The sequence below is a fragment of the Haliotis rufescens genome, unplaced genomic scaffold (genome assembly GCF_023055435.1).
Source record: "Haliotis rufescens isolate VD_foot unplaced genomic scaffold, xgHalRufe1.0.p SCAF_3, whole genome shotgun sequence".
Classification (NCBI taxonomy): Eukaryota; Metazoa; Mollusca; class Gastropoda; order Lepetellida; family Haliotidae; genus Haliotis; species Haliotis rufescens.
Genome location: NW_025964001.1, coordinates 47,724,456 through 47,741,233, shown reverse-complemented (window position 1 = coordinate 47,741,233; position 16,778 = coordinate 47,724,456). Strand labels below are relative to the sequence as shown.

General features: G+C 38.3%; 1 protein-coding gene and 1 long non-coding RNA gene across 2 annotated transcripts in view; both read right to left on the bottom strand.

The window, feature by feature from the left end:
- Nucleotides 1-16,778, bottom strand: part of LOC124149743 (E3 ubiquitin-protein ligase FANCL-like) — a 178,207-nt gene that overhangs the window by 95,666 nt on the left and 65,763 nt on the right. The gene's annotated exons all lie outside the window — the stretch shown is intronic.
- LOC125384262 lies at nt 6,962-8,763 on the bottom strand. The gene is made up of 2 exons (XR_007223139.1): nt 7,926-8,763; nt 6,962-7,330 (listed from the first exon to the last, which is right to left on the bottom strand). It is a non-coding gene; the product is annotated as an uncharacterized LOC125384262 (long non-coding RNA).

The window sequence follows — 16,778 nt, the reverse complement described above, 5'->3', positions numbered from 1 at the left end:
GTGACTTTAGAAGCTTCGCTTGGCCTAGCTTTGATAAAATATTTTATTTTAATACACACGTCACTGTTGAGGCTCACACGCTCTCAATCGCAAAAACTTTGTTGACACATAGGTCAGACTACAAAATAATATGACTTTTAACGAGTGAACTAAAGTTCGTTTCGAGGCGTCAATAGTGTTAATCTGACCGTGGTTGCTATAAATAATGGTAAGTTGTGAGATCTACCAATCCCACACAGTTTCGCTGAAATCAATCTGAACAATAATTTTAGTGGCGCTTTATTGAAGGATGCTACAAAGCAACCATGGGTGTCCAAATAATTGATTTGCGTTATAGACGATCAGCGGTTTAACCAAGGTCAAGTCGTAGGGGGTAGATGACAAACACAACAGTACATGCTCTGCCTATCTAAGAGTTTGAAACAAGATTACAGTTGTAGTTGTTTATGATTCAGAGCGTGAAAAAAAATATCGAGTGTTTGAAAATAACCATTGTAATCCTTCAGCATATTCAGCTGAAGGAACAGGTATAACAAACTTGGTTGTTATAAAGATGAAGTTTGATATAAATCATCACTAGACATGACGATTTACCATCTAAATTACATTTCCTGCTCTCCAAGGCATTGTTTTATATGCAGAGATTAAGATTACTGTGTGAATTTTCTTGGAAACTAAGCTGGAAATATCAATCAGCTGCACACACATGTTCTCCGATCTACAGGTGATTCATTTAAAAAGTACCCAATGATACAACTTCCAAGAACTTTGATGAAATATTCAGAAGAAATCAAACCTGAAATTATTATAATAATGTATTCCAATATCATGTTAGAACCAGAAGCGTTGCATTTTGATACAGCTGATTGTTATTGCAGGATATTTTTGCATATGGAACAATTTGACCAGTCACTGTAGGGACTTTCCGTGCTAAATGTATTTCGATTGTGAAAATGTTATGTGGACATAGTGGTCAAATTGCCACAAATATGACTTTCATCCAGTCAAAGTATGTTATTTATGATATATGTATCCATTTTCTGGCATGTTAAGTTCATTTCAAGGCATAAATAGCTGTAATCTGACCGTTGTTGCTGTAAATAACTGTGAGTGTTGCGTGTCATGCATGCGGTGATCTGATGTTTTTTTGAGATGGGGGTAAAACATTGTGTCAGAGGAAAACTTGAGTTTATTAAATATGTAAGTAAATTTTGGAAGCCATGCATTATGCACTATAACCGAGTTAATGGTATATTGTGGGGCGCAATAGAGAGGGAACACTATCTCTGATTCTCAGTTCTGTAGATGTAACATTTTACTGAATTATTAGTTTGATTTGGGACAAGTACATTTTAAGACTGTTGGTCATACTTGCTCTTGGTCAAGTAACATTTTTCATAATTTTTCAACCCCTCTTTATTGTAATCAAATGCCAGCACCATACATAATTTATGCTGATTTCGAAGCATTTATAAAACGGATAGAAAATAACGAACACAGTCCTGAATGTAGTTTTTCATACAAAACTCAAGAACATACTCCTTGTGGGTTTGGATATATTGTTGTAAGGTATGATGGGAAAACAAACCCGCCCGTGATTTGCAGAGGTCCTGATGCAGCGGAAAAGTTTCTAGAATAACTACAAAACGAAGAGAGAATAATCAGGGAAAATTTATTGCGTAAGAAACCCATGTGTATGACACGGGATGGTTGGAGGCCCTATAAGAAGTCAACGGGTTGTCATGTTTGTAATAAACCCCATCATGCAAGCTATCTCAAGGACTGATGGCGGTTTAACGTGCATTCCTAATAATATGGAAAGATATATATCATTCTCATTGACTAAAACTATTCATTATACAGACAAGGATGGGAAAGCCAGAATAAAGCAAAGTAATGGACTTAGATTTATAGATAGTGTACAGTTTCTGTTATCTTCTCTGGACAATTTAGCTAATGCAAACAATCCCGATGACTTTACTATAACAAATCAATAAACTGATCGTTTAACACGACATTTGTTGGTGAGAGAAGGTGTGTATACTAATGAATATATGGATGATTGGTCTAGATTTGACAAAACTAAATTACCACTTGTTGAATCATTCTATAGTAACTTAACAGAATCTAAAATAACCGATGCTGATTATGAACACGCTCTGGCGGTTTGGGATAAATTAGGTTGTAAGAATTTAGGCGATTATCACGATCTGTATTTCAAAACTGATGTAATGTTACTCGCTGATATATTCGAGATATTTAGAAAGACATGTTTAAAACAATGTGGCTTGGATCCGGCATGGCACTATTCCAGTCCCGGACTCTCATGGGATGCATTGTTGAAGAAGACCGGTGTAGAACTAAGATTACTCACCGATTATGATATACACTTGTTTGTTGAAAAAGGATTAAGAGGTGGTATATCAACGACAGCGAAAAGGTATTCTAAGGCCAATAATAAATTAGTAGAAGGTGAGGTGAGGTGAAATGGGGTTTAACGTCGCGTCCGAGATTATTGCACTTATATAGCGACGTGTAGTAGAAGGATATGATTTGAGTAAACCTACTACATACATATTTTATCTCGACGCGAACAATTTGTACGGATGGGCTTTGAGTCAACCTTTACCAATGGGGGGTTTTGAGTGGGTAAACAATATCGATGTGAATAATATTCCCACAGATTCCGATAAAGGTTGCTTTCTAGAAGTTGACTTAGAATATCAAACAGAGTTACACCATAACAGTTATCCACAAGCTCCCGAAAGATTAATGGTTAATAGAGATTGGATGTTAGAATATCAACACTCTTTGATGGGAAGGACTAGGTGAGCTAACGTAGAAAAACTCATACCAAATTTGATGGATAAGACAAAATATATAGTCAACTACAGAAATCTCCAGTTATATCTATCACAAGGCATGAAACTAAAGAAATTACACAGAGTTCTAAAGTTTGATCAAAGCCCTTGGATTGAACCCAATGTAAAGTTGAACACAGTTTTAGGAAAGTGGGCTACTAGTGATTTCGAAAAGAACCTATATAAGCTCATGAATAACTCCGTATTTGGTAAAACTATAGAGAATCCAAGGAAGTGTGTTGATGCGAAATTGGTCAGATCTAATGAGGAAGAAAGACTTAGGAAACTAATAGCTAGTCCAGCTTTCAACAGAAGTAAGATATTTGATAATGACTTAGCAGCATTACATATGAGGAAGAGTAATATAATATTCAACAGACCAGTATATGTCGGTATGAGTATTCCTGACTTGTCAAAACACTTAATGTATGACTTTTATTTCAACGAACTTAAGAAGCTATACCTTGATAGATCCGAGGTGTTATATATCGATACTGATTCTTTGTTAATGGAAATACAAACCGAGGATGTGTATAAAGATAAGGCAAAAAAAATAGATATGTATGACACAAGTGATTACCCAAAAGATAATCCATTGGACAACACATTAAATAAAAAGGTATTAGGTAAAATGAAGGATGAACTCCTATTGCGGAGTGTGTTGGATTATGACCTAAGATGTATTCTATAAAGAAGTCTGATAATGAGGAGATAAGAAAAGCTAAAGGCGTAAAGAAGTATGTGGTAAAAAAGCATATCAAACATGAACAGTATAAAGAAGCATTATTCAATGGAAAAACATTCAAACACGAGATGAATACTTTAAGAAGTGAAGCACAGGATATAAGGATTAAGAATGAACAAGACATCATTATCCCTCTCAGATGCAAAGAGATGGATTGATAAGGATGGTGTAACTACCTACACTTATGGTTACTTAGGGAGATAATACTGTATCGCTAGGAACTATGAGCAACTCTTCCCGTACAAATGCCCTGCCAGGCACATCTTTAAGGTAATATAGAAAAGGCTTGCCTTCTTTCATAACCAATCGACTAATGTTATATATGTTACAAGACCATACTGTGTCAGTTGCACGACGATGGCTTAGCTAATTCAAGTTCACCGGGCTGGTATAAATATCTTACACTTACTCTATCCAGAAGTTTTTGTTCTTTGCCTCTCTGCAGTGCTGAAGATTCGGAAGTCACAGATTTCATTTTAATCGCATCGGATGGTTTCTTCCCAATCAATCTTGTGACTTCATTACTAAGCGCTGACACAACAGCTGATACACTCATTCTGTTGATCTTAATCGTCCTGATTTCATTCAATCCCATACTGGTATCCAAACAAACGTTCTGCTAATGTCCGGTTAAATCTTTCAACAATAGCTTGGCGACGTTTGGCCTCTTTTCTGCCATGCCTAATTGCAACATAGTGCTTTGTTAATAATTTAGTTACTGATCCAATAAACTTGCGACCAGGATCTACTTGAAACAACTTAGGCCATTTTAAAGGTCTGCGTTTATATATGCAGCTCAGTGCATTAGCTACTTCCGTTGAATCTTTCTGGGTTAATGGCTCAGACTCTTTGTACCGACTATAGCTACAGCTACTACGGTTAAAGCATATTAATATGTTTTGTGTCTTACCTTATCAAGAGGAAGAAACAAGAGGTCAGCCTGATGAACTTCATTAGTTGTAAAAATATGAAACTTTTTCTCGGGATATAACACGGGGCTGGCTGGTAAGTACATTTGCCATATTGGTTGTTTCTTTAAACAATCCTTGACCAAATCTTTAGATACCTTAGCCACTGCAGCTAGTTTCTGTATTGCCCCTATACCTTTCCAATTTCATCGTGGGCTATAGTATGGGCGGCCATTCGGTCATAAAATACAAAGTTTAAAAAAAGAACAAAAATATGCAATTAAGGTCAAATATTACGAATAAAGAACTAAATGTTACTACTAAAGGTCAAAATACAATATTAATAGTCAAATGTTAAGAAAAGATGTCATAAGAAAAGAAAGAACAATGTGTACGAAAACGTTTTCAATAAAGAACGTCAGTGAGCACGAAAGGACGTTTTCAAAAAAGAACGTCCGTGAGCACGAAAGGACATTTTCAATAAAGAACGTCTGTGCACGAAAGGACGTTGACAATAAAGAACGCCAGATGGCGCTGCAATTTGTAAAACATTCCGAGTTTAATCGGCTTGTTCCGCCGTGTATATGATAACTGCATGCTGAGGTGCACAATGTATTACGTCATTCCTTGTGCACTCTTTCATAACACACACACACTCGTATATGTACATGTATTTATAATGTATAATGTACACATTGTGTATAAACATGTTGCGTAAAGCTTTGTCACCGCTTAAGGGCCTTTTCAAAAATACAGTACACTGTGTAATCCAACATCTGCCTAACATTAGTACATGTATTTTGTATACAACCTTCAAAAAACACTCACTTAACGCTAAAACTAGGATTCATCTACAGTGATCCAATACCTGTTCATGCTTGGTGCAACACGAGGGTGCTATGATGCCGAGTTTTGTTTCAGACGCACATTTTCATCTGAAAAGTGAACGTTGTGCGAGAGAAATATTAATCCAAAAATGATGAACAAAACTGACTCTTGTGAAGAAATATTAAGAAACCAACCATATAATCCCCTTGCTTAAATACAACTTTAGAAGATACACGCCGGTGGTGTCATGTGACTAATGTCACGAAAAGACAAATCCAATGATGCACATTCACTTCTGTCATAGCTTTGGCTGTCATTTCTTCCCCAAATTACAATTCTAAAACCTAGTTCAGGTAAATTTTCAAAAATGCATAACCCTACATAAATCGTGAAATCCATAGTACATAATGTTGAGGATAAGCCTGTGTAAATAGAAATTATTTGTAGAAAGCTGATGCTATAAATTACACAATATATAAATAACTGCATATATATATTCATTGAAATTTCTGTATATATATGTGTGATGTCAGACGGTGAGTGCACGAGGAATGACGTAATACATTGTGCACCTCAGCATGCAGTTATCATATACACGGCGGAACAAGCCGATTAAACTCGGAATGTTTTACAAATTGCAGCGCCATCTGGCGTTCTTTATTGTCAACGTCCTTTCGTGCTCACTGACTTTCTTTATTGAAAACGTCCTTTCGTACACATCGTTCTTTCTTTTCTTATGACGTCTTTTCGTAACATTTGACTATTAATATTGTATTTTGACCTTTAGTAGTAACATTTAGTTCTTTATTCGTATAATAATTAATATTCATGTTCCATTTTGATAAATGTTCACATAAGTGTACAACAATAAACAATTACAAGCCAACAAAAAAAGAACTTAAAAAAGCTATCGAAGCATTTACCGGTATGCTCCGGGACAAAATTATCCAATTACCACAAGGTGTATATCAAATCATCGACGTCAAGACATCCAAATATGGTTATCAATTGTTTCTTTCCAGTTGTGAAGAAGAGTATACAATTGGTTTCCTAGTAAAATGAATGAAGAACTGTGTAAAATGTTGAATATAACTATGTCTGAAATAATAGTAACTGTGTGAGTAGAAATAAAAGAGAATATTTCCATTACAATTTGCCTTAAAGGTTTCCTCGATATAGGATGGCATCTTGATACATAACGATCCATGGATCATCATCACATACTTCAAATAAACATAAGACCCCCATAGAAGTATATTTAGGGGCTAGGCTTGGTCCAGGAGAGGAGAGCTAGCACCCCCATATCTTTACTACTGTTTGGATAAAGACCCTGACATTTCTTTTGCCCCTCCCTGAAAGTGTATTTATTACCCATATGGGCTCAAATATGCAGTGTAATAACTTTTTGATATTTGCACAGTGTGCATTTAGTGATTCTCGAAGCTGATTGGTCAGTTAAACAAATGTCAATTTTCATTGGCCGACGCGACTATTTTTCTCTCATTGAGTTCAATCACAAATCCAGGGCATTCATTCACATGTTTTACGTGCTACAATCTCACTTAATCGAGATTTATAAGACTAGAACATAGTTTCATATCAACCACATGATTTCACAGTATAATGAATAAAGCATTTATTTCGCACAAGTTTTAGTTTACAATAAGCGTAATTACAAAAAACAAAACTACGTCTGCATTGTTTGTAAACAAACATGGCCTACCATTTGACACCTGTCAAACTAAATGACCTCGTTAAAGTAGACGGAGATCTGACAGGAAGAGTTATTCGCACAATTCAACCTCTGAACACATTTAATGTCTTTGTTATCAAAACTGCATATGGCCGGCCAGATTGAAGTTCCAAGATTCAGCTTTGCGTCTGTGTTAGAGGACTTGCTGTTTGGCAAATCTTTCGACCACACGAATCCCCAAAACCGGACTTTGTATAGACAGGTTTGCCTTTGTGAACGATGATGACATCGATAACTGCCAATGAAAAGGAAAACACAATGAAAAAGACTAAATTTGACAAGTTGACATGACAAATTTATACTGGTAAGAAAAACACGAAAAATAAGACTACTCACACTTTCAATGATGGCATAAGAATAAAAACAAATTCCTTTTGCAACAACAGTTAGACTTTCCGAAAGACTTTATAAACATACGCCATTTCGTAGAATTTAAGTTTGTAACATTGTTTGAAGAAATAAGAGCGTGACACTCTTTTATACAATGTAAACTAGATCTATACGTTTTTGTAACCTCGACGTCAGCACAGTACGGCGCTGAGCGGTATGCAGGCTGACTGACGTCCGGGCACCATAAGACTATGAGGGTTAATGACACAGGAAAGGTGCAACTAAACATTACTCTTTGCAAATTTATCGTTTCGGCATGCACATCAGACGGTTCAGAATTCGAAATGCCTACTTTGAAGGAGATCAAGGGTAGCACCGAGTGCTACCTTAGCGACAAGATTACCAACATCTGGTTGCAAAATCGATGCACTTTGCTGAACTCAAATAGGTTTTGAAATCAAAACAAAAATAATTAAAAATTCAAGGAAAAGAAAACTTACCCCAGCGAGGTGATCCTGTGTCCGACATTAAACTAAATGAACTCCGTGAATGCGGACAGCTTGTCACCAAGTCTCCAGATACCGTGTTAGTCTATCAACAGGTATTCGACCATTATGAATCACATCAAAATATCAACAAACTCCCGTCATCTGACTGTGTCCGATCCACAAACGCGTTTGACAAGTCCTCCTAAAATCCCACATGCACATGTTTCCCATCAGTCACATTTGTCTCAAATCACAAACGATGTTCATTAAACTTGTTGTCCGGATTAAACTGTAACGCCGGTTCTCTTGTCATTCCTGGTTTCGGCTGTCTCATATCTGGGTCAAGTCGGGTCATTCTTTCCGACACTGACAGCAATCGTATTTTTCAAAGTTTACCTACTTGTCGTAACTTTTCTCAATCAAACATGACTTCTGTACATTCCTTCTATGTTGTTGATACAGGTTTTTGCATTTTTACCGAATGACACATGAAAAAATTGACAGGTTTTTCGTGTTTCCTCTTCTCATTGTGAAATTCATGTCCATGGTGATGCACGACGGCTATTGTCTTGTCAATGAGAGGTCTTGTCAAAACAAGCCTTGATTAAAAAGCCTGTTGAACCTTTTTTGAAAATTGTCTTCTTTTATCAATGCTAGATAGTGTACGCTGTGTAAATCAGACAGAAATATAACTGCAATAATGTGATCTTTCAAGTTTTGTTAACAGAACTATATTTTTACGCATAGCAAGACGTTGATTGAGTAATGCCATTGGAGTGAGTGGACAGTGTTTTTTCACATGCGGATTGATACAAAACAGCTGATTCTTGATCGGCGACAGTTGATTGTTTTTTTCCTGAAACATGTCTTTAATATGAATATGGGTAATAAATAGAATAACCCACTCGGTACGAGTAAAAACGGAAAATATGTCACTCGTGAAATTAATGTTTTAAGTTCCGAGCTTTTTAGAGAGTACGTACGTACCAGCAGTACAGTAATATAGCCTACATATTTACAGTGTGATGTTTCTGTTTTTCAGAAGTATATTAGGAGCTTCCAAATGATATGTATTTATATATTTATATCATGCACACATGAAACAAATTTATTGTGCGTATCCTCTTCAAGCCATGTGTGGAATATTCTATCAATAAATTACACCTCATTATCACTCATGTGGTAGGTGTATTATGCATGTATAATGCCTGGTATATCAATCTAAAATTCAAAAGGGAATGATGTATATGTTTTGAAAGTAAGGTCTGTGAAATCTGCAAAGTAACATTCTAGGCCTATAACAGGCATTCCATTACATTCATACAGCGATTAGGCTTTTTCAAGGTTCCATATAGGTGCATTAACATCGAGGCCCAGATACATTAAATGTGACAATTCATTTCAGAATAGTTCTCACAAGTTAAGCACCCCAGGTGCTTTGAAAATAAAAAAAGTAAAGAAACATTTTTATTGAAACTAGGCATAACATCTAAATTTGATGTCAGAAATAACAGGGGATTTACAGCCTTAACTATATTTTCCATTAAGGAAATCATTAAAAAAAATATATTCAACATTGTCTGTGTGATTTTCTTGTAAATAATGTGGGAATAACCATGACATTGACCTATGCTTTATCTTTGCTCCTACAATCATTACTGTATTGTGAAAAAAGCTTTCTCCCATCTCCTTGTTTTAGTAGCTCCCTTTGCTATGTATACTACAATGAAAATACTGTGAATATGGTACCTAGAACGCCTTCGCCTTGTACTGAATGTCTATACAGTGATACACATGTAAATATCCTGTGATTTTGATACGCGTCCAGGACAGAAGTTATTAGAATCGTTATCATTGTGTAAATAAACATCAACATGCCAATGCCAATCAAGGTGAGCTCTTGAATAGACAGCAATCTGTTGTTCAGATATCAAGGACTGGATGACAACAAACGTGTTAAAACTGAATGATGACAAAACACCACCAGCAACTAAAATTAAGAATCTTGCCGCTTGTGTCAGTAGCCACAACAACCCAAATACTTCAGTTATCGAAAAATACAAGGATGGTGCAGGACCAGACCACTCCTAAGTAGGTATTCCTGAATCTAAAAATGTGAAGGTGTAATGGCAATTACCTATCTTGTAGATAGATAAATGAATGATGTGGCTCTCACAATGGGTGAAAATAGAAATAAATATATTATGGGTGACTCTGTTCATGAACACCGCCTAAAAAGGCAAAGAACAAAATACAGAGGTAAATGCAATGGCAGTGTTCCAAATATGACCCCAGTGAAAAGTCAAAAGTTTAGGCAACAGACCTAGAGCTTAGCTGATGGACGTTTGAGCATGTAGGCCTTCTAGTTGGGGTTGCAAGTTGTGTCATTCAATTGTGAAGAGTGCTGAGTCACAGAAAGGAGGGCCGTTCTCAGTCTGCGATGGGGTTTCTATGAATGAGTGTCACTGTTAAATGCACTATCCCTCAGTGAGGGTGCCAGCAAGACCTGAGGAGCTATGGAAAGCTCTGATTAAGGGACCACAAGTAACTTGGGTGGGCTGGGTGCAGTGATCCACTTGACATATTCTCTTGCTTGGATCTCTCTGGGTAAGGGAGTGTGTCTTTTGACAATGATCATGTTGTTGCCGGATTACATCCATATTTTAGATGAGGAATCTGTGATGAGTAACCTGATTTCTGAGTTGGATTACCATCTTGATGAGCGCATTACGCAGCGCCTAATGGCTTTCATCTTGTTATCATGTATGTTGCAGTGAAGGATATGATGCATTCTCTTTCCACAAGAACTAGAAAGGCCTGGACAGAAGGCTTGCTGTCACTGAGGAAACAACACTTTTGTTCGGACTGAAGGATGTAGGGTGAGACGTGCTTAGTGGCCACAGTGATTGAAAAAGCCTTAATTTCATAAGGTAACCACGTAACTTGTCTGCCATGAAGCTTTAAACTGAAGAAGCCAGATAGCTTAGACTTGTCTGAGGCAGTGCCTATTCCATGGCTTTTGACCAATGAATGTGTTTTAAGGTTGTTGATGTACTGTGCATCAATGGCAAGTTCTCAATTCGTCAAAAGCTCTGGAATAGAATTGGCCCCACATTAGTGATCATCTGCAAGGTTAGCAATGATCCCATCCTTCTGGAGATCACCCACAACATGAAACATGAGGTCCTCAAGTGCTGTTTCTGAACCTGACATTCCTATGTCAAATCTGGTGTAAACTGCCTTAAAGAGGGTTACCAAGCCACATTATTTTAGTCCTTCTATAGGGGCACCTGGTTGAAGGAAGTGTCAGATCTGGTGTAAACTGCCTTAAATAGGGTTACCAAGCCACATTATTTTAGTCCTTCTATAGGGGCACCTGGTTGAAGGGAAGTGTCAGATCTGGTGTAAACTGCCTTAAAGAGGGTTACCAAGCCACATTATTTTAGTCCTTCTATAGGGGCACCTGGTTGAAGGAAGTCTCAGATCTGGTGTAAACTGCCTTAAAGAGGTTTACCAAGCCACATTATTTTAGTCCTTCTATAGGGGCACCTGGTTGAAGGGAAGTGTCAGATCTGGTGTAAACTGCCTTAAAGAGGGTTACCAAGCCACATTATTTTAGTCCTTCTATAGGGGCACCTGGTTGAAGGGAAGTGTCAGATCCGCTGTAAACTGCCTTAAAGAGGGTTACCAAGCCACATTATTTTAGTCCTTCTATAGGGGCACCTGGTTGAAGGGAAGTGTCAGATCTGGTGTAAACTGCCTTAAAGAGGGTTACCAAGCCACATTATTTTAGTCCTTCTATAGGGGCACCTGGTTGAAGGGAAGTGTCAGATCTGTGTCAATGATGTACTTCCAGGACGCTTTCAGTCTCAGGGTTGAATCCACAGTAAAGCTGTTGTTTTTGGGTTGTTGTTTTTCACAACGAACAAAGGATTAAAGTGTTCAACAGGTATACCATCTGGACGAGCAAACACTGCCATGGCCTTGAGCTTGTCAGACTTGTTTTGGAGCTCAACAAGTTTGTACCTAGAATCTTCATACCTTATGTTCAGGAGGCTGAACTGGGCCTGTACTGACAACAGCATGAAATTGTCCATGGGGCATTATTATAATCAGGATAGATGGGTTACTTTTTCGTACAAAGAATGAGGGGTTATGAAGGGGGTGTCGGCTTATACACTGGTTAGAAGATTTCACATTTTTTCCAGCTGTTTCACTTTCAGGGTCCACTGGCGACGTCAACGGCATTTGATAGCCAGCCCGGCACTGATGTTGTTGGACAATATAACTTCACATTTTGTCCGTAATAACTGTTCCAAGACCTATTTTCAAACATAAGCACCATTTTTGTCTGGTTTCCTTGTTCATACCATATATGTTCTGCAATAAAGTTGCAATTAGCCAATGCCTTGATCCAGATTGCCAAGCCAGCTAACACGGTAAAGAAAAATTAACATTCGTCAGTAGAGAGACAGAAGAAAGCATAAGTGGGATCATCTCAAGTTAGCTGTTTCACATTTAGTGTAACACCTATAATATTATTTATATATGTTTCATTTGAATCAACACTGCAATTACATTGTTCCTTTACACTTTCTCAACTTGAGATGTGCCCTATCTGTTGCACATGTGAACTAATATGTGACAAATAACCGGTGAAGCTGAAATCAATACCCGTTGTTTTTACAGCTTTATTTACAAGTGTTAAAGGCAGCGTGTATAAGATATTGTTGAAAAACATGCTGAATGTGAAGCAAAAATATGCTCAGTAATATAAAACATGAAACCAATTGCCTCTATTCATAGACCAGGTGAAACTGTGTAGTGGCTAGATTGAAGATTTAGAAGATTACGGTATTTTGATATCGGATGTTTTGGGCGTTGGCTAGGCCGCAACCCTGACTGCTTCGATGATGACATTAAAAGATTTAACTAAGGCATATCTTTTGCATACAGATGAAATGTTTATGAAACCATTAGGGAAATGTTCTATGTTGACCAGAATCGGAACAATTTAAGCTATTTCCACATTGAAACAACCGACAATTAAAGTGATATATAATATTATAAAAAAATGTTTGAAAAAACTTTATTCATCACAACCTGTTGTTGACAAACCTTTTTGTGATCAATATTCGTCGCTATCTCCGTCAACTACCATCGTAAGGATTTGGCATAAGAGGATTTGAAATTCATTCACTCAAAAAACACTTAAGTTCGAAAATCCACGAAAACAATGTCCCTTCATCATTGAAGTCAAACTTGATGAAATTCATTTCAGAACACGCACAATTAAGAAAAACATACCCAACCCACAATGCCTGAGCCCCGAATGTCTCAGTCCATTCACACACTGGCTTTGGAAGCCATGAAATCTTGAAATTGACAGGTCACACCATGCAGATACTGAGATAGGTTTTAAGCCTAACTGTGAAAGACCCGTACCAAGTCGATTGTTTTCATTTATTTCTCCACATAGTCCCCTTCCATGTTTACACACTTTTGCCAGCGATGCTGCAAGGCCTGGATGCCGGTCAAGAAGAAATTTTCAGCCACCCTAAAAAAGTCATTCACAGCGGAAATGACGTCATCATTACTAGGAAAATGGTGACCGACAAGTTCCTTTTTCATTTTGGGAAACAGGTAGAAGTCTGACGGGGCCAAATCGGGTGAATAAGGGGGATGGTCAATGAGTTTGAAGACACACAATCATGGATCGCTGTCATGGCAACCACCGATTTGTGAACAGGAGCATTGTCTTGGTGGAACAGGACTCCTTAAGTGAGCATTCCCCGTCGCTTAGCTTTGATAGCTTCACGCAACTGTCCCAGTAGGTCAGCATAATATCTTCCATTGATAGTCTGGCCTTTTTCAAGATAGTCAATCAGCAGAATACCCTTGGAATCCCCAAAGACTGAAGCCATCACCTTTCCAGCAGAAGGAACCGACTTGGCTTTTTGGGGGCTGGTGATTCCGGATGCTTCCATTGTTTAGACTGAATTTTGGTTTCTGGTTGAAAGTGATGAATCGAGGTCTCATCCATGGTTACAAATTGGGCCAAAAATCATCGGGATCTGCTTCAAAACGGCATAAATTGTCACGGGACATCAGGAATCTGACACGTTTCTGATCCGCTGTCAAGGGCTTTGGCACACATCTTGCAGAAACTTTTGTCATTCCCAACTCGTTGGTGATAATGTGCTCAACCCTCTCATGAGAGATGCCCACAACACTATGTCAAGTGGTCAATCGTCGATCAGCCATCACCATGTCATGCACCCGGGTAATGTTTTCCGGAATGGTTGCTGTTGAAGGCCTTCCTGGACGCGGGTCATCGTCAAGGCTCTGTCTGCCACGTTTGAATTCTGCAGCCCACTTCTTTACAGTGGAAAAGGAAGGGGCATCATCCCCTAAAGTGGAGACCATGTCAGCATGTATCTGTGTTGAAGTTAGCCCTTTCAGTTGCAGGTACTTGATGCCTGCCTTGTAGCCAGTTTGGTCCATTTCTGGTGATTTCAATGTGTAGGTTCACAAGATGGTCTAGTACAAAGACAACAAAAACACTACAATTGCAGTTCTTATGTCTATGATTCATCAAATGGTTTTACTTGTTGGTGGCAAAAGTTTGTTTCAATCCGATTGAGATATCCCACTAAGGCTTAGAACTTTTCAGCCAGCCCTCGTAGGTCAAGTTCTGCCACATCCAAGTTTGGGGTGGGGAGGCATTAATTTTGATGTTATTATTGTTTACTGGGGTAATTGCTAACTAACTAATAACACATACACTGTTAAATTTGTAATAGAATGTTAATTCAAAAGGTTTGTTGTAGATATATATTTGTTTAGCATTTTAAAACCTTTTTCTACAACCTGTCACCCCTACAATAGAAATAAAGGCAAGTTCAATTTCCAAGAAATTACCTCTCTCGCAACTTCCAAGAATTGACAGTCAGTCAACAGTGTACAACAGTGTACAACAACTTGGTAGAAATTAAAACATCTGTCTGTGGACTAAGCCTGGAGTGTTATTTGTCAACTTCTTTTGAAAAACTATGTGTTTTGAACACTTACTTTGAACTACTCACGACTATGGTGGTTTTAATCTTGAACTTTAGTTATAACTGTTTCATATATAACTACCTGTGACCACTTTTCGGAATGTTCTAAGATTGCGGACCTGTGTGCCTGTGTTGTTACGCGTTGCAAGAGAGCGCCGTTTTCCAAGCATTGTTGCCCCTTTGTTAGAATGGAGATAAACCTACTATGTTTTGAAATTTGATGTAGTCCCACTGTAGAATAGATACCTCTTTATTTAATTTTGAACCGAATGCTTTTGTATTCTACAGTGGGACTACATCAAATTTCAAAACACAGTAGGTTTATCTCCTAAATAACTGTGCTGCTGCATGTGAGTTTTACAATGAACGGTCAATGGTGCGGAGTCTGAGGAATGCGAAGACAAAGACGAAGTAGGCCAGGTGGGGAGCAGAGACTCCATTCAAGACACTCAAAGACATTTCTTTTTCAGTGGATAAGTGAGTTGAGCCAGTCGGCATGCATCGTAACACAAATAATGATACGGCAGTGAGCTCTCCACTTTCATTGGACGAAGAAGGACCTGGATCTCCTGAAGTTATTCAAGGCATCTTGAAACTGGTGTTCACTGTTCTTGAGACGACACAACCTGGAACAGAGGCAGAACATATCACAGAAGCTTCCTGCTGAAGTAAAAAGATCTACTGAGAGACTGCAACCTTCCTCAACTTCAACATCCCAGGATCAAGGATCTTCGACACAAAGGGGACTTCCACAGTGTCAGTTTGTATCTGTGGAGGCAAGAAGCAACACTTCACTGTGGTGTTACCCTGTATGACCAATGGGACAAAACTGACGCTCATAATAATCTTCAAGCGGAAGATGATGCCTAAGGACAAGTTCCCCAGTGGCGTGTATGTCACAGTCCCCCAAAAGGGGGATAGACAAATCACTGGTGCTCAAGTGAATCGAGCATGTGTGGAGGCAGAGACTGGGGATGCTAGAGGCTGCAATCCCTGCTTGTGTGGGACATGTTCAGGGCATAATTGTGCGGCAGGCAGGTGGCTGCACCAGTTGTTGCAAAATGGAAAGACATTCCAGAGGACATGGTGAAGCGAAGCTTTCCGAAGTGCGGGACTGCCAACGAGATGGATTGGTCACAGGACAATTGCCTGTTTGAAGATCTAGTGAAGTCATCTCAAGACGGGATCTGAGGACACCGACACAGTAGCCGACATCCCTGACGACTTTGAAGATGAGCTGAATGATTACTATGATGACTGAACAGAGTCAGCAGCTTGGAACATTCTGTGCACTGAAGACTCTGACTCCGAGTTTGATGGTTTTACTGAGGCTGATTTATGATTGTGTTTGTTCTGAAATTGTATGATTTGTATGAATTAATTTATGGTAAGTGTGTGCGTGTGCATGAATAAATAACTCGTAAGTTCATAAATGAACTTTGTTTTAAGGGCACCATTTTACCTTTGTAAAGAAATATACTGTTCTTATGGTTGACAAAAGGATATTTTCCTATCATTTATTATGCAAGGCTCCGCCATCCGTCCCATCACAGGAGTCAGATGTTTCCCAATTCACAGACCAATTTCATGTAATAGCCCTACTCAGGCTACTGCTGCATATCCATATGTATGATATCTACAGATGATGTGTGTCTCTGCTCACTCTCTTTGACAGCTCAAACCTGCCCTTATCTGAATAATAATATAAAACAACAAAAGGAAATCAGGAAAAGGTTCATTATTTAACCACTAACATGAAGGCATGAACAAGACATTGTCATGATTATAAACATGAAAGTTAGAGAGT